Raw genomic sequence first — 22,350 nt, forward strand, 5'->3', positions numbered from 1 at the left:
ATACATGAGGGAAGGATCCACCATAATCAGGGGTCGTCCATAAAGGAGATTTCACAATCTAAAAGCGATATAGAAGGTGAGCTGACACAACTATCGATATTCTTTTTAATGAAAAAGGCGAATTCTTGGCAAACAAAAAAATGCCTATTTGCAGTGGTTTTAGCATTGATGTAGTCGATTTGTTTTACTCTGTACCACATCCTGAACTTATGAAGTGTGTAAAAGAATGCATCACGCAGGAAAATGACGAACTTACATTTATCAACAAATGCATGATGTCTGTTGATAGCTTTATGGAACTACTACTTTTTTACTTGAATTCTACTCTTGTAATTTGGGGCGACAAGTTTTACGTTCAGAAATCTGGCATTTGTATCGGCTCTCGGGTTGCACCTGTCCTGTGTGATATATTCCTAAGTTATTTTGATAGGGCTTTGAAAACTGCGCTGAGCAGCCTTGTAATTAATGTCTTCAGGTATGTGGACGATTACCTTGTGCTTGTCGATTCTGCTTCCATGGAACAGAACCGGGATAAGATTATAGAAATCTTCGAGCAAAAAGGGCATGGGTTGCGTTTCACGCACGAGGTTCCGCAAGATAATTTATTACAGTTTCTTGATCTTGAGCTATCTTTTCATGCAAACCACTTATGCTGGTCTTTCTCTCCCCGTTCAAAGAAACCAATTTTAGACTATTCTTCTTCGCATTCTAAAGTTGTAAAATCAGGTATTGCGGTTAACCTTCTGAATTCAGCGGTTACGAAATCATGTTTCCACAAAATGGCATGTGTTTTTTCAAAACAAATAACTAGGCTACAAGAAGCAGGCTTTCCGTCCAGTGTTTTGGTGTTCGCCGCTCAGAAGGTTTTGAGATTGAAGAAAGGAAAAGGATGCCCTACAAATGATGTAAAAAAGCGACAGAAGTTTGCGGTTGTCCCGTATGTGCACGGATTTTCGCATAGGATAAAAAAATGTGCAAAAAAATTTAACCTTGACGTTGTTTTTTCCGCCAGTGAAAAATTGCAGCAGTTGTGTTCCAAAATTGACAGAAAATGCAAATTGAAAGCAGGCCCTGTGAAGGAAGGTTGTGGTGTTAAACATGTCAATTGTTTCACTAAGTGTCGGTCAAAAGTGGTTTATTGCATCCCGTTGTCTTGTGACAGGGTGTATATCGGGCAGACAGGGCGCTGCCTGAATGTGCGCTTGCGAGAACACCACAATGCGCTTAAGTCTGCCCCGGGTTTACATTTGTCCGCCCATTGCACAAAGTGTGGTTGCGTACCTGAATTTTCGCGCACGTCTGTTTTATATGCCCATCGTGACACTAAAACTAGGGAGATTGCGGAAGCCTTTTTCATTAAAAAGAATATCGATAGTTGTGTCAGCTCACCTTCTATATCGCTTTTAGATTGTGAAATCTCCTTTATGGACGACACCTGATTATGGTGGATCCTTCCCTCATGTATTTCCCTTTCCCTTCATGTTTTTTCTGGTATATATTATCTTCTGTGAATAAATCCAAGTTTCAGTCTGCGCCTGTTTGTGTTCCTCTTCTGTGTCCCGTTTGTTTGCGCTGCCAATTTTCAGTATGAACAGCGAAGGAAACTAGTGTGCTTCAAGTGTCGAGCTGTGACACTTGATAGTTCGCGCTCATCTTCTGTTTGTTCGTTCGTTTAGCGGCGTCCCTTGAGCTCGAGTGACTTTCGTACGCTCCGTAACATCAGCGCGGACATCACGGTGAAAGCTCGAAACATCCCTCCTCCCCTCACCACGAGATAACCGCGCGAGCAGACAGCGGAAGGGCAAGGTTCTCCCTGCGCAAATATTAGTAGAAGCGAGCGAGCTGGCCGACGACTTTTAAATGCGCCCGTTGGGCTCCTCGCGTCATCTCGCTGGTAATGAAGAAACGCTTATAAGCGCCTGCTGTCTCCGAGTACTGCTAGCGGTAAAGGGTGCGTACATAACGTTCGCCCTTAGCTACCTGGACGACCTGCGTTTTGTGGCGTAGTGTTTATCGCCAAGCGCTGCGGAGCGAGAGGTCGCTGGTTCGATTCCGCGCTTCGGAATTATTTTTTCTTTGGGACTTCTATATATATACACATAGTTATACATATATGGTTCATGACGCCGGCGACGGCGGCGGCAAAAACCAGCCGAGACTGTCCATATAATTACTATGGCAATAAAAACTTGGTAAACACCTTGAAAGGCCAGGGCCAGCTAGGTGCCGATCAGCTCCGCAGAATCTCTAGCCTTCAGCCACTAGCGCATGTTACGCCCAGTTTTTATCACTCTGTTTGTTTTGACGAGGGTTCTCATGACCGTTGTGCGTACCCTCACTGACTACGCCCTTTAATGAGGAAATGACCCGGCGGGTGTACTTTGCAATCCTATGACGCAGGGGGCCGCTCCATACCAAGAACAACTCTACAAGTGTATGAAATATCTCGGGGATTCCATTATGCTCATTTACCCAGTGAGTATTTCATTGATCGTTTAATTACCACTTCAATGGCGCCAGATACTCTTCTAGCCATGTAACGCGACCGGCGACTGTGAAGAAACAAACAGTAAAACAAATAATAGGTACAGCGAAAGAAAACTAGTATGTTGAACCGAAATGTGATAAATTAAGAGGTATAGGTCAAGTAATAAATGTCTTCACTAGTGCGCAAAAGGTTTTCTCACACACCCGGTAATAAGCAGAGCTCTCGAGCTAACATTTTGACAAAAGGTGCATAACATAAGAAGTAATTATTCACAGCGATATGAAACGGAAATCAGCTACATTAAGTTTGCGACTTGGTTCTGCATGACGACGATGGGAATTCGCTTCGAACAAGACGCCCACAGAAAGGAGACAAGACGCACACAGCGCACGCTAATGCGCGTGACGCTTCGGCTGCGTTCTGCCATTACTGGGCATGCGAGAACTGAAAGTCCTTGTTGAATAACATCGGGGCGGCTACAGTGACACAAGCTCCTGTTCGCTGACAAACAATCTTGTTTCGATGGTAAGCCTCGCCGATTGATTACGGCGGCGGGATATCACGGCCCAATAATCAAATTGTGGGGTACACGCGAAGTGAGTGGTCAGATGGCCGTCAGTTTTGTTCTTTACATTGCTGCAGCGTCGCCTTAGCAAGCTCAGCACTGTCGAAATTTGGGCTTGTTGGTGCATTGTGACAACTCAAAAATATCGCTAAGAAACGGGGACACAAGAAGAGGACACACGACACAGGCGCTAACTTCCGACATAATGTTTATTACCACCGCACACTCGCCTATATCACCAAAAGAATAACATCACATGACATGTATGAAGCGCACAAAAATTAATTTCTTAGAAAATACAATTCCTTATCACTGAGCGTAAGCGAGGGAGTGCTGACGCACATAGGCGAGCGTGCGGTGGTAATAAACATTATGTTGGAAGTTAGCGCCTGTGTCGTGTGTCCTCTTCTTGTGTCCCCGTTTCCTAGCGCTATTTTCAGTCGTCACTTATCAAGCTCATATAGGCATCTAACGGTTGCCTAAACAAGTTGAAAATCCACTAAACAAGTTCAAATCACAAGTTGAAAGTTCCTGTGTGTGTGCCTCCTCTCTCCGCGTCTTCGAAGCACGTTGCCATCGTCGTTAATAAGCTGCCAGCAATATCAAAAGATATACGTGATTAGTCGCTGAGGTACCTGAAGCACAAATTCAGGGCGAGTGAAATAGTCAATAATGCAGGCGGTGACAAGCTAGCTCTAAACATTGCAAGACTTTGGATGCTAGTGGTTTTTGTTTCCTCTCCCTCGATTTTTATATAAGGTGTAATTGTATTCTCATAACTACTTGCTTTTTTTCCCTGCTTTTTGCAATTTTCATTATATATATATATTGTCACAACGTCAAGAGAGAGGTCGTAACGCCAAGATCGAGAGAACAGCAGGTCGGTCTTTTTAATACCGCGCGCAAGCGAGTTCCTCTTCTTTCTTCATTCTGGCTCCTGTAAAACGCGTATGAGCCTTTTCGCTGTCGTCTTCGTCTTTCTCATAGCACGCACGCTGCATTTGCCTCCCTCCGAAAGACGCATCGTCCCGATGCGCAGCCCAGGCGCTCTACTTCGAAAAGCGCGCACATATGCACTGAAACCCAACCAGAGTTAGCTGGACAGGTACGGTTTCATCCGCACGACATGCACGACTTCGGGTGAATGCTTCCGGCGACTGGAACAGCAATCACTGTCGGGAACGACCTCGTAGTTCACGTCGTTCAAGCGTCGGATGACTCTGTAGGGACCAAAGTATCGTCTCAGCAGTTTTTCAGAAAGTCCGCGTCGACGTATTGGGATCCAGACCCATACCTTGTCGCCTGGTGTGTAAGTAACGAATTTGTGTCGCAGGTCGTACCGTTTCGCATCTTTATGTTGCTGATGACAGATGCGTACGCGGGCAAACTGTCTGGCTTCCTCGGCGCGCTGAGTAAATTCTTCGGCGTCGGTATCAATGTCGTCACCCTCGTGCGGCAGCATAGCGTCCAACGTTGTCGTGACCTCGCGACCATGGATTAAACTGAACGGTGTCATTCCAGTAGTTTCCTGTCGAGCGGTATTATAGGCGAAGGTCACGTAAGGCAAGATTTCGTCCCAGGTTTTATGTTCCGTGTCGATGTACATAGAGAGCATGTCTGCGAGGGTCTTATTAAGGCGCTTCGTTAGTCCGTTTGTTTGGGGATGGTGCGCAGTCGTTCTCCGGTGAGCTGTACCGCTGAGCCTGAGAACCGACTCCAAAAGTTCCGCCGTGAAGGCAGTTCCTCTGTCGGTGATGACCACTCTCGGGGCGCCGTGCCGAAGGACGACGTTTTCGATGAAGAAGTGAGCCGCTTCTGCTGCTGTGCCCTTCTGCATAGCTTTAGTCTCCGCGTAGCGAGAAAGGTAATCAGTGGCGACAATGATCCATCGGTTCCCTGCAGTAGAAGTTGGGAATGAGCCCAGGAAATCCATTCCAATTTGGGCGAATGGCCGTGCTTGCACTTCTACAGAACGTAATAGGCCCGCTGGCTTACCGGGGGGCGCTTTGCGTCTTTGGCAGTCAGCACAAGTCTGAACGTGATGTTTTACAGCAGCAGGTAGTTTTGGCCAGTAGTACTTTCGTCGCAGTCGGGACAACGTTCGGGTGTAGCCTCGGTGACCGGAAGTGGCCTCCTCATGGCAAGCTTCTAAAATTTCTTTTCGCAGTGATGAAGGCACGACGAGCAAGTACGCGCTGCCGCTTGGAGAAAAGTTCTTCTTGTAGAGAACGTCGTTCCGTAAACAAAAAGATGGCAGTCCTCTGGCAAAAATTCGCGGCACGTCTTTACGTCGTCCTTCCAAGAAATCGATGAGCGGAAGCAGCTCTGGGTCGCCGCGCTGCTCTTGTGACATAGTGGCCGTGTTGACGACTCCCAAGAATGCGGCGTCCACGGATTCGTCATCAATGGCGGCAGGCTCGACGGGCGACCGCGAGAGGCAGTCGGCGTCAGTATGCCTCTTTCCGGATTTATAAGTTATGCTCATATCAAATTCTTGAAGCCGAAGGCTCCAGCGTGCCAAACGGCCAGATGGGTCTTTCAGGTTAGTGAGCCAGCAGAGCGAATGGTGATCGTTGACGACCTTGAATGAACGCCCGTACAAATATGGACGAAATTTGATTACTGCCCACACCACAGCGAGACATTCCTTCTCGGTAGTCGAGTAGTTCTCCTCGGTGCGAGAGAGAGCTCGGCTGGCATAGGCTATCACTTTTTCAGTGCCGTCTTGCCACTGTACCAGTACGGCGCCCAGGCCTACATTGCTGGCGTCGGTGTGAAGTGCTGTTGGCGCATCCTGGTCAAAGTGCGCAAGAACTGGAGGTGTTTGGAGGCGTTGACGTAAGTCGGTAAATGCCATTTGTTCCTTTGCGCCCCAAAGAAAGGGAACATCCTCTCGTGTGAGTCGGGTCAAAGGTGCCGCAATAGACGAAAAGTCCGCGATGAATCGTCGGTAATAGGCACATAGTCCTAAGAAGCGCCTGACTGCTTTTTTTTTTTGTTGTGTGGTGCAGGAAAGTTTGCAACAGCGTCTATTTTGGCTGGGTCAGGTCTAACACCCTCGTGACTTACGACGTGGCCGAGGAAGGAAAGCTCACTGAAGCCAAAATGACATTTTTCTGGTTTTAACGTCAGGCCAGCCGATCGTATAGCTTGGAGAACTGTGAATAACCGGTTTAGATGTTCTTCAAATGTAGCTGAGAAGACAATAACGTTGTCTAGATATACCAAGCATGTTTGCCATTTCAGGCCTGATAGCACGGTGTCCATCAAACGCTGAAAAGTGGCTGGCGCTGAACATAACCCGAATGGACTGACTTTAATTTCATAAAGACCGTCGGGCGTCACGAAAGCAGTTTTCTCACGATCGCGCTCATCGACCTCTATCTGCCAATAGCCGCTTCGTAGGTCCATTGATGAGAAATAGCGTGCATGCCGCAGTCTATCCAGAGAATCGTCTATGCGTGGCAGTGGGTAGACGTCTTTCTTCGTGACTTGGTTTAACTTGCGGTAATCTATACAGAAGCGCAAGCTGCCGTCTTTCTTTTTAACCAATACCACGCGAGATGCCCAAGGACTTTTTGAGGGCTGTATGACGTCATCCTGGAGCATCTTCTGCACTTGCTTCTGAATCTCCTCGCGTTCTTTCGGAGCCACACGGTAGGGATTTTGTCGGATCGGTCTCGTGCTATCTTCAACAACGATTCGGTGCTTGGTCAATGGTGTTTGCCTGACCTTTGATGTACACGAAAAAAATGCCCCCACCTCCCCGAAGGGAATCGTGAGGAAATGCGAATGCATTTCTTGCGCCGAGAGTACACGGCGCAGTAATTTTAATGGCGTAAATTAATGACGAGACGTGGATTTGTACCGTAACCATTTATTTACACATTCATCAGCACCTGTTTGTGTTGTCATTGTACCTGACGGCCATAATCTCAGCCTTGTGGTCGCCGTTGGCGTTTCACAGCGGCGTCTCGAGCACACATTTCGAGAGGCGCCCAGCCAGCGGACGGGAGAGTGGGGCGCAGGGAGGAGAGAGAGCGAACGGCGAGAGAAGGAGCGGCGAAGCACTGCACCCAATGCCACCTAGAAGAGCGGTGTGGAGCCGGCGCGCGCCCGCGCAAACCGCGTGGAGGAGGCGGAGCGCGCGCAGTCACGTGGGGTGTGACGTCGCTGCGCCGTTGCTACAGACGCTCCTCTCCTTTCCTCGCGCCGTTGCTATGGGACGGCGGATTCAGGGTCGCTTATAAAGTGCATTCGCACTTAAAACAATCTTCGAACTGGTGTATCAGTTCCAGTAGGCGCTGCCTATCAGAGGGTGACAGAGTAGAACTGACGTCGACAGACAAAGGAGTCGAGGGAGGCGTGGTCGCGTCATGAGGTTGCAAAGCGAAACAATCCCTCGTTTGGTCGATGTCGTCGTAGTAGGCAATCGCGGTACCCTTCTGGATGTCACGGCGCTCGTTGCTGAAGTTGGTGAGGAGTACTTCTGCCTGCCCACCAGCTAGTGCCAGAATGCCTCTCGCGACGGAAACACCTTGCGTAAGCAATAGCGTAGCTATTTGCTCCGCTGTCACATCCTTGTGACACGGCCGCTCACATGATACAGACACAAGGCAGCAGGATCTCGGCGGGAGCGTCACATCGTCGGCAACTCGCAAACGCTCGTGTCGGTCGTCAGTGGTGGTCGTGGTGGTGTCGACATACGGATGTGCGGAAAACGTCACCATACGGTCCGGAATGTTGATGACAGCGTCGTACTCTCGCAGAAAATCCATACCCAAAATGAGCTCTTTACAACATTCTGGTAGAAGGACAAAAGTGGCGACGAAGCTGGAATCGCCGATTACAAGCCGAGCGGCGCATTTACCCGTTGGAGTCATTAGCTGACCACCAGCACTTCTTATGTGCGGCCCTGTCCACGGCGTCTTGACCTTCCGAAGGCGGTCGGCGAGCTCTTGCTGCATAATCGAGAAGTCAGCGCCTGTGTCAACCAGTGCTGTCACGCGGTGTCCGTCTATGAGAACACTGAGATCGGCCCGTACGACGTCGTCGGCATTAGTATTCGTCGTCGTCGTCATATCGTCTTTTTGCGGCGGTAGGGGGGACTTTTCGGCGTCTCGACGATTGGCAACCTTGCCCCCGGAGGTCGCAGCAGTTAGTTTCCCCGGCGCGGGCTCGGGGAACGCCCTCTGGTAACGTCAGCGTAGCTCTGGCGGTTCGGGGAAGTGTGACGCACAGGTTACGGAGATTGCCAACGACGACTTGGTGAAGGTACGTGGCTGGTCGACAAGCGGTCACCATCGTGGGCGCGACGGTCTTCAAAGCGAAAAGAAGCTGGACGTGAAAAGTTGCCAAACCCAGCATCTCGATGACGGCAGTAGCGGGAAATGTGGCCTGGTTCCCCGCAGTGGAAGCAAAGGGGTCGACGGTCAGCCGTGCGCCACAGGTCTGTTCTTCGAACTGGTGGTCGTCTCGCAGAATCCCGTTGCCACCAAGGCACGAGAGCGGGCGGTGGCTGGAAGGGCGCTGCCTCAGGCGAAGGTGGAGGACGACGGACCACTTCAGCATAGTTGAGCGAACGCTGCTCAGGACATGGCGCGGGCGATGTGAAGGCTTGCCGCAACTCCTGGCGCACGATTTCAGCGACAGACGCAACTGGCGGCTCGGTAGAAGGAACGCCGAGGGCCCGAAGTTCCTCACGCAGTATTTCCCGGATCATTTGTCGCAGGGAACTTTCGCCAACGGCAGCGTTCTGAGCCGCAGCACTTATTGGCGTGTGGTTGGGGAGGCGGTCCAAGTGGCGGCATCGTTGCTGCAGTTCCCGCTCAATAACAGTCGCCTCCTTTATAAATTCGTCGACTGTTGTCGGCGGATTTCGTACGAGGCCCGCGAACAGCGGTTCCTTGACGCCCCGCATCAGATGACGCACCTTCTTCGACTCGGGCATGTCAGGGTCAGCTCGGCGAAACAGACGAGTCATGTCCTCTGCGAACATGGCAACGGTTTCGTTGGGCTTTTGCACGCGGGCTTCAATCAGTTGCTGTGCGTGATCCCGCCGATCCGAGCTCTGGAATGTTTCGAGGAGCTTGTGGCGAAAATTGGCCCAAGTTTGGAAAGTGGGCTCCCGGTTCTCGTACCATGTGCGAGCGCTATTTTCCATCGCGAAATAGGCACGGCCAAGCTTCTGTTGTTCGTTCCAGCGATTCACCACAGCGACCCGTTCGAACTGTTCGAGCCAGTCCTCGACATCCTCATACGCTTCCCCACGGAAGATTTCAGGCACGTGAGGGTGCTCAAGAGTCACCTGGGAAGGAAGGAGATCCGCTGATGTTGTAGGAGCGGCCATGCTGGGAAGAGGAGGAACAGTCGAGAACTCCGGACTTAGGCCTAGGAGACGCCGGCTGAATCGGTGGACTGGAGTCGGGACGGGAGGCTGAGTCTCCGGACTGGGGGTACGTGTCCGAATAAGGCTTTCCTGCATCAGGTTGCAGGCTCCAGCACCTCCACCAGTGTCACGACGTCAAGAGAGAGGTCGTAACGCCAAGATCGAGAGAACAGCAGGTCGGTCTTTTTAATACCGCGCGCAAGCGAGTTCCTCTTCTTTCTTCATTCTGACTCCTGTAAAACGCGTATGAGCCTTTGTTTGTTTGTTTGTTTGTTTGTTTGTTTGTTTGTTTGTTTGTTTGTTTGTTTGTTTGTTTGTTTGTTTGTTTGTTTGTAGCCTTTGCATATTGGCACATACCCACTCGGGGGGATTGGCCAAGAAAACATGTTGTGGCCTATTAATGATAATTATAAAATGTCCACCTTCCTATCATTGAAGTAGAAAAAAAAATACCTAAGATAAAGAGCAATAAATCAAGAGAGGGAAAAAAGGAAGGGAAAAAATTCTTTCTCAATAGCGGAAGTCCAAAATTTTGATCCGACCAGACAGCTGAGTTTTCCAGACCCGATCAAATTCGACTGTATTTCTTACAGTAGGCATTATATTGTAATACGTTTAGTGGCAAGAATGAAATTACACACTGCATTGAAAACTTCTCTGTGACACTGTCTCAAAACTGAGGTACCGAAATTTAGAACATTTTATGCAGTTAAATTTAAACCAATCTTCAAAAGCGGAATAATCAAAAGTCTTTTCCTAATTATTGAGTAGTTGCGACATGATATGAAGTAATGTTCAATAGTTTCTGTTTCGTCGCAAAATAGGCAAAGAGGGGATATCGCAAGACCAGCTCTGTGTAAATAAAAGTTTAATGGGGGGACACGGCATCGAAATTTGGTAATAATCACTTCAAACTTTCTCGATTGACTCCACTGAGTTTTCCATGGAAATTTAAGGTGCTGAAATTCTGTCCATTTTGTTATAGTTTCCATCATATCTGTACAAATTGCGAATTTGCGATATCTGATCGCTGCTATGTTTTCTACTTCTGGGAGAACTGAAAGTATTGGTCCATCAAGGGAAGCCCGGGCTAAAGAATCGGCCAATTCATTTAATTGTAGCCCGCAGTGACCTGGGACCCACAATAATTTCAGGAGTTTCAGCTGTGGTGGTACTAATGTGCGCAAAGTCATTAGGGCTCGTGATTGTTCTGAAGCTGTAAGTGCTGTACATACCGAAAGCGAATCTGTTATGATGATTGCACTCATTTCGGTTGAAGGCAGTTTTCGAAGCGCCAAAATAATTGCCATGAGCTCGGCTTCAAAAACAGGAGTAAAATCTGGCAGCCTCACTGAGAATGACCAGCCAAGTAAATCGGAAGCAATTCCTACGCCTGCCTTTTGATTATTCACTGAAGCATCTGTGGCTATTATGTTTTTTTGTTCCTGCATGTACCAAGTAATCTTTTAACCTGTTATTCAAAAATTTGAGAGATTGGAATTTAGGTTTCGGGGGGAAAATTTCATCATATTCTATTGTAATATTACTATGTGAGCCAATCGTTTCAGTTACCGTCCTTATGTCCACCTTAATGCTGTCTAGTTTCTTTTGAACAAAAATGATTTGGGGTGTATGAAATCGTGGCCAATGAGCAAAAAAGAAGGAGTCGTGGTCTCTGATAAAGGCGTATTCTGATCTTCTAGTCGGGAAGCTGTAGAATTTTAAAAAAGTTTGCACTGTTAAGATGCAGAATCGACAAAGAAGTGTTGGAAGGCGTGCTTCTTGGTATATAACATTAATGGCCACAAACTTTGGGAGTCCCAGACACATTCGCAGCGCTTCACGCTCCAATAGAACTAAAGGTTTTGTTTTATAAGCAGGGCCACCCGAAAATAATATGCACCCAAATTTCAATATTGGGCGCATGTACATTTTGTACAACATTAATAAAGTGTGTCTACGTAACCCGTATTTTCGGTTGCTCAGTCTACGCAATAAGCCTAACGCCTGTTGTGCCTTTGCTGTTATATATTCTATGTGCGGACTCCAATTTAGTCTTTCATTATAAATCATGCCCAAATATTTGATAGAATCCACTTGTGGAATGGGTTCCTGCTTATACAATACGGAAATTGAAATTGAATCTGCTAGTCGGGAAGCTGTAGAATTTTAAAAAAGTTTGCACTGTTAAGATGCAGAATCGACAAAGAAGTGTTGGAAGGCGTGCTTCTTGGTATATAACATTAATGGCCACAAACTTTGGGAGTCCCAGACACATTCGCAGCGCTTCACGCTCCAATAGAACTAAAGGTTTTGTTTTATAAGCAGGGCCACCCGAAAATAATATGCACCCAAATTTCAGTATTGGGCGCATGTACATTTTGTACAACATTAATAAAGTGTGTCTACGTAACCCGTATTTTCGGTTGCTCAGTCTACGCAATAAGCCTAACGCCTGTTGTGCCTTTGCTGTTATATATTCTATGTGCGGACTCCAATTTAGTCTTTCATTATAAATCATGCCCAAATATTTGATAGAATCCACTTGTGGAATGGGTTCCTGCTTATACAATACGGAAATTGAAATTGAATCTGCTAGCGGAAACACCAAGATCGCACTTTTACTGATGTTTAAAGACAATGAAATCGACTGGAGCCAAATTTCTAGGGTATTAATATATCTCTGCAATTTTTGGTGTAATGTGTAAATGTCACTGTCTGCCGCGAAAAACCCGATATCGTCTGCATAAATGTAGACATTGACATCCTGGTCATTTGGAATAGAGCTCATCAGTACATTGAATAATACCGGGGATAGGACTGCCCCTTGAGGAACTCCGCGTTTCTGTTTGAACTTAGATGAGCAACATCCCTCCTTAACACAATAAAATTCCCTTGATTTTAAAAATTCTGCTACCCACTCAATAATATATTGTGGAAAATTTAAGCTCTGTAGTGTATTCAGTAAAATGGGGTGCTCTACGCTATCATAAGCATGTCAAGGGTGACAAGAGCAGCGTAATGTCTTCTTTTTCTGGCAAGCCGTATTCGACTCTCTAAATCAGCATGAGCACACCAAATTGAACACTCATTACGGAAACCAATTTGATTTGGTTTTAATATTGGCTTGTCTGCCATCCAGATATTTATTCTGTCATTGAGGACTCTCTCTATAATTTTGATCATATTAGATGTTAGAGAGATGGGTCTGATATTTTCTATATTAAAACCTAACCCTTGCTTTTTTAATATGGGAATGACCTTGGCTATTTTCCAGTCACGTGGTATCCAGGCGTTATTTAAAGAATAGTTTATCATATTGAGGACATCCTCAGGTGATAACTTGTATAAAATTTTGATCATAGGCACTGTAATTCCATCTGGACCAGGAGCTGACGAAGGTAAATATCTAATCACATTTGACACTTCGGACAGTGTCACTTTTTCAAAGTTAGTCGTTTTGGTAGATTTTTGCCAGTTGTTCGGCAAAGTCGAAGAGAATCTACTTTCTAGACCTTTGCCAATTGACTCTAAAGATTTTGTCATTTCTTGCGCCGATAGACTTTCATAATCTGTATTTACTGGAGACGGCAGGATTTTGCGAGATCTCATATAACGAAATAACGCTTTTTTACTTTTAGGTTTAGAGAGAAAATCGAAATGTCTTTTGTCATATTCTTCTTTCGCTTGGGCCACCGTACGTTTAAATCCAGCAGCAATAAATTTGTAGTCTGACCAATTTTGGGGGACTGATTATGAATTAGCTGTTTCCAAGCTGCCTGTCGTCGTCTGTGCTCACGTGAGCAATCTGAATTCCACTATGGACTATAAGGCACCCTCTTGGCCGATTCAACAGTAAACTCTGCTTTTTAGTATGTTCTTTTAATAACTGCGCTCAATTTCATAGCTTTAGTTTCATCGCTGTCTTCAGAGGGATATGCTAAAGCTGCTTTTAGGTCATTTTTAAATTTTGAATAATTAATAAAAACTCGGACGTGAGAACATGATGGTATTATGGGGTAAATGATCTCAAACATTATGGGCAGGTGGTCACTATTGGTGGCACAATCCAGGGCTGTCCACGAAGTGCTAGAAATTGTCGAGCTTACAAAACTCAAATCTAAGGCAGAGCGAGATCGATCTCGGATAAATGTTGGAGTTCTAGCGTTGAGGCGCGATAAATTGTTGTCTATAGCCCAGTCCCACAATCGTTGGCCACATTGGTCTGTTCTAAAACCCCAACAGGTGTGGTGGGAATTAAAATCTCCAACCAGAATTTTTTCTTTACACCATAAATGGACTGCCACATCTAAATTTCGCGTGTCTTGTACGCCCACAGGAAAGTAGACGTTTACTAAAGAGAATGGTGAGCATCCTGGCAAGGTGATGCCTAAGGCAAAAATTTCGCATTCTGGGGACATACTCTTGTACGAAATTTTGGCCTTTAAACTAATTTTATTACTGATAAAGAATGCTAAGCCTCCGCCTTTAGCTGGACGGTCTAGTCGAAACGATATGAAGTTGGTTAAGTGAAACGAATGATGTGCGGAAAGCCACGTTTCTTGCACTGCAATAATGTCTGGATTGAATTTAGAAGACAAATACAACAAATCTGTTATAGCTGAGTGAATAGATCGGCAGTTCCAATGCAGAATTTTCAGGGACCCTATGGTTTCGACAGAATAGAGTCGGCGACAGCCTTATCTAGAATATTCTCCTTTAGAAAATCGCTTTTCGAGAGGGTGTCCTGGTATTTTTTTGCTTTTCGAATGTTTTGGTGATCCAGATTTTTTAGAGATAGGGGATCTCGAACGCTTTAGAGATTTGAGGTCCATGTCCATTTCGTCTGATTCCTGACCATCTTCCGGTATGACATCACTTTGCCTGTGGATGCCTCTCCGAGAGGACCCTGCAGGCTGTGTATTCGAAGCAGTTATTTCCGAATCTGCTTCCCTTATTATATGTGGAATGTCAGCATTTTGTGAAGCTGTGCCCATATTCCTCGACGTGTCGCATACCTGCGCCATCTGGTTGGCTACAATATGAGACACGGACTCACAAAGAGTGGTAGCGAGGCGTTGCATAGCTTTTTCCATAGCCTTTTCGATCATGTCTGCAATGGACAGGGAAAGAGATGCTTCCAATGCTACGTTATGGCGGGCTGCAGCACCAGCGTACCCCTGTGTTCTAGCCTGTATTTCAGCAATGGCGTCTTTTCGAGAACGTCGCCTTCGGTCAACAATTTCAAGAATTTGAATTTCCCGTGCTTTGGCCGAGCAATCTGGGTTATCAGCGCAATGCGCTTCATGGCAAAGACAGCACTTTTCTTCATTACTTTTACATTCATGTGAATTATGCGCCTCACCGCAAATTCGGCATCTAGGAGCTGATCTGCATCCTTTGATTGTGTGACCGTAGCGCCAGCACTTTAGACACTGTAGGGGACGAGGCGACAGCGGTTCCACTCTGTATATTAGAGGCCACGCCTTGATTTCCGTTGGGCGACTCGACCCGGCAAATGTAACGATCACGGACTCAGTAGGGATCTTATTCTTATCTACAACTCGTCCACACCTAAAAACTGCAATCGCACCTGCCTCGGAAAACATCTCGAGTACCTCAGCTGGAGTCATGTTGATATCGACGCCCCGAACTAGTCCTTTCACGCATGCTAGGTGGGGTGGAATAAAGGCGCTTACCGGATTGGTAGCGAACACCGAACATTTGAGCAAATCTCGAACACAGAGCTGGTCAGACGAGAAGCATAGTATGCCACCCTTGCCGAATTGTCGGACCTCTGTGATGCTGTGGAAGTGAGCTGTAGCTGATCTCAGTTCCGCCTGAATGACTTTTGGGTTCTTCATTCGTATGACCCCTTCGTTGTTTGGGACAAGGGCCACAGGCACAGATGTGATTCCATTGCTTAGAAAGAGGTCTACTGGTAACTCCTGCGGAGGAAGAGAAGCAGACCAGAGGAAGGCCCCTGGTCCAGGTGAGGAAAACCGCATCTGTCTGATCCACGATCAGAAAGGAGCTTATTTGGCTTCTCTGCAGCGAAGACAGTGGTGACGCACGAAATGTATGCGTGACACGTTTCATTTTTGTGGGGAAACGCCCAGACATACCGCGTAGCGTTGTCTATCGCCAAGTGAATAAACTTCTTCGCAGAGTCGTATCCAGAAAAACCACCTGTAGTGTCCATCGCCAAAAGATCGAATGGCTGTTCCGCCCTTTGACTGTTTGGTAGCGACTCGAGCGATCCGAATCTTTTGGTTTTAGGTTTCTTGCATCGCTGGTATATGTCGCAGTGTCGGACGTGCGATGAAACGTCTCTGATGATTTCCGGATAATAATAGCGAGGTGACAACAACGCCAGATTTTTCTTTACTCCGACATGTCCGAACTGGTGGTGTGCTTTCTGCAGAAGTTCCAGTCTAAGCTTGTGAGGAACGTACACTTTGCGAATTCCTTTACGTGTCACGATAGTGACCCCGTTTGCAGTAGTGTACTTGCAGCGAGGGTGATCATCCTGGTAACCATGGAATTATGGTAACGAAAGGAGTTGAACCACAGGACTCCGAGAAAATGCATTTGCCTCAACGCTTTCGCTGCCTTTTGGGTGTCGTATGTTAACGTCATACATAGACAGCTGCAGAGACCATCGAAAGAGACGGCCCTGGGGATTTTTTATATTTTTGAGCCATTGTAGGGCAGCGTGATCGGTGACAACAGTGAATGGTCTTCCACGGAGATAGCAGTGCCACTTCTCAACAGCGTCGACTATAGCTAGGCATTCAAGCTCTATTATGGCATAGTTTAATTCGTGCGTTAGTAGCTTGCGCGAGTGATAAACGACAGGGTGTTCTTTGCCATCATCATCAGGTTGCTTCAAGACTGCACCGATAGCGACGTTAGATGTGTAGCAATAAAGTATGCATGGTTTCTAGCAAGGAAGTCTTCTTAAAATTGTCTCTTCGGTCAAACAATCCGTCATTTCCTCGAAATCTTGTTCGCAAGAAGCGTCCCATTTCCACGGTGTGTCCTTCTTCAACAATTGTATAAGTGGGAAAACTGCGTCACTGAAATGCGGTATGAACTGGCGGTAAACGTTGGCGGTGCCGCGAAAACGCTGCAGCGCTTTCGGAAACCTTGGTCTTGGGAAACGCAATACTGCTTCTATATTGCTCCGTTTAGGCGATACTGTACCGTGGTACGCCCAGTGACCCAAATATTCAATAGAATCTTGGGAAAAGTGACACTTCTTCAGCTTTAGTTTGATGTTCTCGGATTTTAGAGCTTGCAGTAGAGGTGATTTAGGTGCTCAGAAAATGTGGCCAAAACATCTCTCAAAGCAATTTGCTGCGACGACGGAAGGTGCGTTACATCAATGGATGTAAGCGGGTATGTATCCGCATTGAAGACGTCCTTTTTATTTCCGAAGGGGGTTTGCAGAACTTCGTTATCTTGAAGCAAAGTCATGGTGCTCAAGTTCAGTGAAAGGTCGAAAAAGGAGGCGCTGTCCAGGCCTAGCATGAATTCATTCTTCATTCCTTGGAGAACGTCTGCTTGGACTGCCTGCTTTATCTTCTCTATTTCCAATTGTATGTGTACGCGGCCCAAAGATTTTATTGTTGATTTGACTTCTTGGACACTGATGCATGGATCCTTTAGCAATTGCAGCTTGAGCTCTTTGAACGCAACGTCACTGATACAGGCAATAGTGGCTCTTGTATACAGGGTTGCGTTCACAAGTGCACCAGAATGTATTAGTGCAGCATTGGGCCGCCCTCTTCATTTCCCTGGTCGTCAGCAAGAGCAGACACCATTTCACGATAAGGGCACTCATTGTGCCAGTGAAGCTGATTTGGCAAACCAGCAGATGCACACTGTCGGCACTCACTGCGAGGGGTGCGCATCGATCCTGCGGGGTTCCATCGTCGTGTAGGTGAGCCTCGCGTTGCACGGGTTGCTGCTTCGACGAGCGTGGGGAAACATCACTTTGGACAAAGACTTCCGCTTGGAGAGCAGCAGCAAGACGCTTGGCTGGGGTAGGGAGCGTCAATCCAGCTAGGCACCTTTCGATCTCTTCGGGCACACCGTCAGTCAAGCCTGATATTATACGAGCGTCCTTCAATTCTGCGAGGCTAACAAGACGCGTCTTTTCCGCCTAGTAGTGCATGACATGTTGTCCTTTTTTGAGTCTGAAGTGTATGAATTGGCAGAATGGGTCTCCGATGGGCTCAGCAAATCGCTCTTTCATGCTTTCCTTGAGTCCTTCCCACGAGTCTTCAACGTCGAAAATCTCGGTGAGGCAACAGCGGAATGCCTCACCTTCCAGGTACTCGCTGATGTAGACTATGTATATATATAGACTATATAGACTATATAAGGAATGAAGAAGACTATATAGACTATATAAGGAATGAAGAGACTACGAGTTTCGTTGGTTTGGCACTGTATATTTCCACTAATGTTTCCTCTGGTGGACCAGACTTTGTCAAAGTAACAAGTACATCGTGGTGGGTTTCCTTATAAACACGCCTAAATTAGATAGATTCAAGGAACCTATCGATAGGAAGAATAACAACATAAAATAGCGAGCACACGCAGTCGACATAGATTCATGGGCGCACATTTGGGACTCGTGGCAGTGAAGTCAGGTTACGCAGAGTAAGATAGATTGCACACACAGTTGATATGGCATTACACACTAATGATATGACAGAACTATTGGATTGCACGTCACATGGAGGAAAAGGGGGGATGACATCAGATCTGCGCTTTATCTAATTATTTCGCAGGAGCGTTATCACATGCTAGCATTAAACTGCAAACATTCTGAGATCGCAAACAGAAAATCTACGCAGCACTAAGATCAATTTTTGTTTTTTAAATTCTCCTGACGTACGCTTCAAGCACATCAAGGTTCATACGAGAACAAAATATAAAACTAAAAAACAGCACAGACACAGTACATGATACACACTACTCAGTACGTCAACACGTAGTCTGGTACGAAAGCTGAAAAATAGTGGGTGATTACCTAGCGTAACCGTAGAAGAAACACGATCGATATTAGAAACAGAGCTTCCTATCCCGTTGAAGACCAGGTTATGATTAATAGTGCTTAGTGCGAACACTTGTAAGTGTGCCTGTGCTTTCGTTGATACCGGATGAGACGGTGTTCAACTTATAGATTAGATAAGACTCGTGGGCTACACGATCATGATGAGAACGAAAGCCTGACTCAAGTATAGTGGCCCGAATACTTTCAAAAGAATGTTCAGGTAAACGAATGTGTTTTGATAATGGTAGGCTAGGAAGCTTATTGGAATGCGATCTATGGTTGTTAAAGCGTAATCTAAATGAAGTTTCCGTTTGGCCAATGTACTGTTTTTTGCAGACGGTACTTTGAAGCATGTATATAACGTTAGAACTTTCACAGTTAAATGAACCTCGAATGTTAAGAGAGGTCTCAAAACGTGCTAATGGCTTTCTGTGTCGTTTGCATATCTACGCATTCCTTGCAACGTGCTTAGTTGCAGGGTGCACAGTCAGTTATTTCCGGCCTATTTACTTTTGATGACGTTAATAAATCTCGGAAATTTTTAGACCGTCGGTACACAACGCCAGGTGGTTCAGGAAAAACACGCTTGAGATGTTCGCTATGGGCAAGGGTATTATAGCGGCGTTTTAATAGAGTGTACCTTTGGTGCTGATGCTGAGTGTGTTAGTACAAGGTTGGTGCTATTCTGTTTTTCGGGCAAACGGTTCCCCCTCAGAATTTCCGCTCTATTTAATTTACCTGCTCGACCTATTGCGTCATCGATTAAAGCCGATGGATATTGCCGTTTAGTGTGAGAAGTTTTAAGTTGCTCGCAATTGTTATGAAATCCTCGCGGTTGGAGCACAATCGTTTAAAGCGATGGGCATGACTATAGGGAATGGCGGTCTTGCAATGTCGTACATGGCTGCTCTGGAAATGGAGAAGCGGGGTTTTATCAGTAGTTGTAGGTTTACGATATAGTTTAGTCAGCAGTTTTCCTTGGCATAGCGACACAGTGACGTCTAGAAAGTTTACCGAAAGTGGAGAGTAACTAGGCGATAGTTTGATTGACGGGTGGAAATTATTAAACGCATCTATAAACTTCAAGAGGTTTTGCTCCCCATATGTCCAAATCAAGAAAATATCATCAATGAATCGCTTATCAAGGAAATGTTGTATGTCACTGCTGGATAAGAAATCATTCTCCAAAATACCCACAAAGATATTACCATAATTCGGGCATATTCGAGTTCCCATTGAAGTACCGCTGACCTGAACGTAATGGCTATCATTGAATTCGAAGTTATTAAATTCAAAAATAAGCTTTAGCAGCGATCCCAGGATTTCTTTATCTACAGGCTTTTCGACACGGCACTCTTCATACGCTTTAAGGAATGCTAAAATCCCGTCGTGTAATATATATTAGAGAAAACTATTCGTATCATTTACGAATGACGGAAATGTTCCAGGAATTTGGTTGTCAAGGCAGTCTACATAGCGTGAAAGGTTTTCCGTTGTAGTGTTCACAACGGAAATGATCGGGCGGCCTGGGTTACCTTGTTTGTGAATCTTTGGTAGCAAGTACAACCTACCAGCCACGGGACCGAGCGGTATGAGATACTTTTTCGTCTAGTTTTTTCTGCTTTAGTATTTTTGTGACCTGATCTATCAAAATGGACCTAAAGTTATCGGTTGGATCGGTTGCGTAGGGTTTATAAAAAGTGGCATCCGAGAGTTGTCTGGTCGCTTCCATGATAAAACAACTCTTATTGAGAACAACAATCGCTCCTCCCCTATCCGCGGGTTTAACGACAATATCATGATTATTTGAAATCTCTTCAAGCGCTGTTTTTTCTTCCTTCGTCATATTCTGTCGGTAACGGACACGGGTCTTGTACGCCTCGAGTATTTCAAGTTGCAGTGCACTTATATACAAATCTAGACATTTATCACGTTGCGCTGGTGCGGTGCAGTGCTTGTCTAAGGGCACAGATAGTTTAGCGTCACTAGGATTTTCACGGTTATGGAAGTACTCTCTTAGGCTCAGACATCATGGTTTATTGCACGTATACATACCCTCATTCATACTGAAGGACGGAGTCTCGTTCATCTATGTGTGATCTCATTTCAGCCACATAGTGCAGGTCACTGTAAAATAAACAAATAAAAGTGGCGGGAACGCCGTTGACCCGGTTGCCAATCATGATTACCAATCAGAATGCGCCTTTGTGGACCTGCTGTAACGAACAAAGATGCTAAAAAGAAACAAGCTTTTTCTTCTTTTCCATTCCTTTATACCTTTTCACAGACGACTGCCTGGCCGCCGCCATAATCCTCTCTGGGCTGCGCTAAATAGGCGTGACCTCCCAAAAGATGCACTGCCGAGTCTATGACGTCAGCCTCTGTGCTCCCACGCGCAGCCCAGCATGGCGGCGTTTTTTCACTCTTGTGGAAAGGTCTTATGAAGCGACCAGGGAGAGATGCATGCGACTTCTGCACAATGCATCGCTCGGCAACTCCACACGCCGGCAATATAGCTTGCCGCCAAACAGGTTGGCAGCGCAACGAAGCTTGTACGCAAAGGATTCTTGCTGTTGGCGGGGCCCGAACTTTTCGTGTATGAAAATGTTCTGCCCATGAGCGGCTGTTGCCCGCAGTGCGGCTCGTCGCTTGAAAGGAAGGTTCCCGTCCGAGAACCGAAAAAAAAGGCGCACCTCCCCGAAGGGGTTCGTGAGGAAATGCGAATGCATTTGGGTGCACCCGATGAGTGTGCGAATAATTCATGAAGAGAGACGAGAGTGTGCACGTAAGCATTATTTATTTATACGTCAGCACCTGTTCGTGTTATTGTTGTACCTGACGGCCACAGTCACCGCCTTGTGGTCGCTGAAGTGCACGGTCAAAGGGTCTTTGAGAAGCATACGCGCGGCAGTTTCGCGTAAACACCAGATCAATGTAACTCCCGTGAATAGTAGTGGGGCACGTGTTGTCGGAGGCGGCAGAGCGACAATGCATAGAGTGCTTGGTCTGCATGTACTCCACCAGCCACTCGCCACTCTTCTTGCACACGTCAACGTTGAAGTCGCCGACCAAGACAATGGGATCAGAGGGTTTAGAGCGCACACGCACACTTTCCATAGGCGCGTCCAGCTTCGCGGCAACGGCGTCCCGAGCGAGGTTGGGCGCGAGGTACACGGTCACCACAAAGACTCCGTCTCCTGTGTAGGCAAGAGTGTACAAGTCCTTGTACGGAGACGCGTCTCGAACAGGAGACGTGGCAACAGCGTGCGATATCAGTTCCCGTACTCGCATCGCGCAGCTCGCTCCGCGATGCGAGCGCCATCACACGCCCGCGCACTCCTCCCCCCCCCCCTTACCCTCCGCCGCTCACCACCTGCTTCGGTTGCTAGGCGCGGCGCAGCTGTTGCTAGGGGCGAGGAGGAGCGCGCGCGGAGATATCTGTGCGCACGCCGGCCAGGGACGCACGACAACTCTCGACTAAGAAATGCATTCGCATTTAAAAAACAACTCGGTGGTTCTCGCAAATCCAAATGCCTGGGCACGGGTCCTGACTATTGACGGATTCCGAAGCACTGTTCAGAACACGGCGTTCATGCGTCCATCCCGCGCCTCCGTGGGGCCCCAAGTGGCTCGTCATTAGAAGGGAAGCCGCTTTGCTTCCGAGAACTCATCAAAAATAAAAGCCTGGCAGTCGCCACCAGGGGGCTGGCACCTGTGACTGCAAACTTAGCATGGTCTGTGTGTTCCGGAAAATCACATATATATCGGCTGACCGATACGGGTACTGTTACAGGTGGGTATTCGGATCCATCCCACAGCGGCCATCCAGTTGTTACGAGCGG

The 22,350-nt window shown here is 46.9% G+C and overlaps 1 long non-coding RNA gene across 1 annotated transcript in view; it reads left to right on the forward strand.

Moving 5' to 3' along the window:
* Window positions 1-2,363: 2,363 nt before the first annotated feature.
* LOC119391087 (uncharacterized) overlaps window positions 2,364-22,350 on the forward strand; it is a 28,508-nt gene continuing 8,521 nt past the window's right edge. The window contains exon 1 of the long non-coding RNA XR_005183611.2: window positions 2,364-2,475. This is a non-coding gene — a long non-coding RNA (uncharacterized LOC119391087). The remainder of the gene's footprint in view (window positions 2,476-22,350) is intronic.

This window comes from Rhipicephalus sanguineus, chromosome 4, assembly GCF_013339695.2.
Source record: "Rhipicephalus sanguineus isolate Rsan-2018 chromosome 4, BIME_Rsan_1.4, whole genome shotgun sequence".
Taxonomy (NCBI): Eukaryota; Metazoa; Arthropoda; class Arachnida; order Ixodida; family Ixodidae; genus Rhipicephalus; species Rhipicephalus sanguineus.